Genomic DNA, 3,039 nt, shown 5'->3' with positions numbered 1-3,039 from the left:
ACCCCCTCCCCTGGGCCAGGCGCCTTCCGCTGGAAGTGTCTCTTAATGAAGGTCTCCATGGCAGGGGCAGGCGGGTGGCTGTTGGGCACAGAGACCGGAAGAGTCAGGAGCCGGGCCAGGCCAGGCTCCATCCCAGGCCCAGGAGCCCAGTCTCAGCCTCTGCCCTTGGAGAAGGGACACTTGGGAGGAAATGGGGGTGTTCTGTGGCCTCTGAGCCCCTTAAACGGGGTGGGTGGCGTACCAGAAGACCCAGCAGGGAGCCCACACTCATCGCTGTTGGACGCCCTGGTGCTCCCCAATTCCACCCCCCTGCAGCCACAGGAGCAGTGGGGAGTGGGGCTGCCAGCTACCCTTCTGGGTTCCCCTGTCCAGGCACCAAGATCCACAAAGCTCTGGCCTTAAGGACTTCCAAGTCCTTTGCCTGAAGCTGATGGAAAGGAGAGAGAAAGGAAGCTGGGAGCCTGGAGTCAACCCAGACAGACTGCGGGGCTGTTGTTTAGCTGCTCAGCCTTGTGTGACTTTGCAACCGCATGGACTGCAGCACACTAGGCTTCCCTGTCCTTTATCATCTCCTGAAGCTTGCTCAAATTCATGCCCGTTGAGTCGGCGGTGCCATCCAACCATCTCATCCTGCCTTCTGTCTTTCCCAGCATCAGGGTCTTTTCTAGTGAGTCAGCTCTTTGCATCTCGTGGTCAAAGTACTGGACCTTCAGCTTCAGTATCACTCCTTCCAATGAATGTTCAGGGTTGATTTCCACAATCAATCACAGAAAACTAACCAAACTGATTACATGGATCACAGCCTTCTCTAGCTCAATGAAACTATAAGCCATGCCGTGTGGGGCCACCCAAGGCGGATGGGTCATGGTGGAGAGTTCTGACAAAACATGGTCCACTGTGGAAGGGGGAATGGCAAACCACTTCAGTATTCTTGCCTTGAGAACCCCACGAACAGTGTGAAAAGGCAAAAAGATAGGACACTGAGGGTCTGAGGGCAAGGTTTTTCCTCTCCTTGGGCAGGTTAGGCTTAGGTGTCCCTTCCTGAGACACTGCAGAAACCAAGCCATGGTAAGAAAATGAGGGTCTCTGAAGGGAAATTCAGCCCTGCCATGACCCCCAGACTTGGGGCCAGGCTGAGTGGCCCCAGAAAGGGAGAGGATCTGACATCTGCCTCGCGGGTGGAAGGCCGCTTGGAGCTCACCCCACCCCGCTGCCTGAGAACTGGAGAAGCAGATGCACAGGGCGGGGAGAGAAGCCACCAGAGGGACTTTGTGCGGGAAGCCGAAAGAGCCACGGGAGCGCCTCTGGGCTCTGTGGGTGCGCTCTGGCTCTGAGGGGCTGATGGTAAGCACTTCCCAGGCCTCACCTTTCTGAAGAGGCCAGGATGGACAACCCATGTACGACAGTGCTGGACGATGTCTGAAAACCTTCGTCTGGATGCTGAGGGAGCCCGTGAACTGCACCTTGACCTGGGGGCCAAGACCCGAAGCCCCAGCGCTCAGAATCCGAACACTAAGCTACCTGGAGCACCATCCTGCAGGAGTCCCGGGGACCACGCTTGCTCGAGCCATCCTCCCTTGACCTGGTCCGAGCACGGGCTCCAATTCCTTCACCAGCTCACCTGCCTCGTCGCCCCGTCTACACAGGCTAAGGGGAGCACGTGCACTCTTACCTGCTCCTAACGGTGGGGAAAGGGCACAGAGCCTGGTGTGCTTCAAGGGGGCCATGCCTCCAGAGCACTTAAGGACATGTGTGTCCACCATCAGGTACTCCTGGGCTCTGGCAGCCACAGGGAGGTCTGAGTCACAGCCATGGGACCCCTGCCTGGGGCTGACAGGAGAGACACTTCTGTCAGCTACAGGCCTGACAGCGTGGAGGAACGGCTTGAGGAATCCGGGCTGGGCTGCATAGCCAGCACCTCCTCCTCCCCCTCCCACCTTGATTTGCTACTGCCCTGGTTGGCTTCCCTGGTGGCTCAGAAAGATCCCCAGGAAAGGAAATGGCGGCCCACTCCAGTACTCTTGCCTGGAAAATCCCATGGACAGAGGAGCCTGGTAGGTTACAGTCCATGGAGTTGCAAAGAGTCAGACATGACTGAGCGACTTCACTTCACTTGGGGGTCTGGGCAGGCAGCATTAGGCCAGGGCCTTGGATAGGTGCAGGAATACTGACATGGAGGCAGCCATGCCTGCAGAAGCAGTGTTGGGGGCTGCCGGGCTCCAGGGCTCGCTGTTTACAATCTGCCAGCCTCTGCAGGTGACAGGGAGGAGGGCAGAAGAGCTCCTGGTTTCCTTCCTAGAATCAATGCCGTCCCACCTGACATTTGCTGAGTGCCCACACACGTCAGGCAGTATACTAAGTCCTTGGCAAACATGTGCACCGTTTTATAAACCACAGCACCCTAAAGAATAGATACTGTATCATGCCTGGCTCCTGAAGAGAGATGGAGGAGATAACCAGCCCAAGGTGCACAGCTAGTCCTGGGGAGCCGGGGCTGGAACCCACCTCAACCCGAGGCAAAGCCTGGTCTGAGCTGGGACTAAGGTGCCTTAATGACAACAGTGGTCCACTTACCCATCGCCCACTACGTGACAAGCGCTTTCACTCGTCATCTCATTTGAGCCTACCTCCCTCCCCTGGGGCAGGTTACAGAGAGGAGGAAACCAGCTTGAGATCAGGCCCAGGCTCCAGGGTCACACGGCTGGCCACGGGCAGGAGCGGGACCTGAACTCAGGTCCGCCTGACGCAGGGTCTGCACTGCGACCAGCCAGAGGAGCCTGGAGGCCCAGCAGCCCGCTGCCGCCGGGACCCTGGCTTGCCAGCTCTGTCCCAGGGTGTCAGCTTTCCCCGCCCGCCTGGTCAGGCCTCCCTGTGACAGCTGCCCAGCGTGGAGGAGATTAGTCACCCGAACACACCGCCTGATGCGAGTGTCACCCAGAAAACAAAGGCCACAGTCCCAGGGGGGAGGTGCAGCAGGCGCTCTGTGGGTGGCGGAGAGGGTGGACCCTGCCGGCTGCCTGGCCCACGCCTGCGACAAGA

This window comes from Bison bison, unplaced genomic scaffold, assembly GCF_000754665.1.
Source record: "Bison bison bison isolate TAMUID 2011002044 unplaced genomic scaffold, Bison_UMD1.0 scf7180017864178, whole genome shotgun sequence".
Classification (NCBI taxonomy): Eukaryota; Metazoa; Chordata; class Mammalia; order Artiodactyla; family Bovidae; genus Bison; species Bison bison.
Note: the sequence above shows the minus strand (reverse complement) of the source record.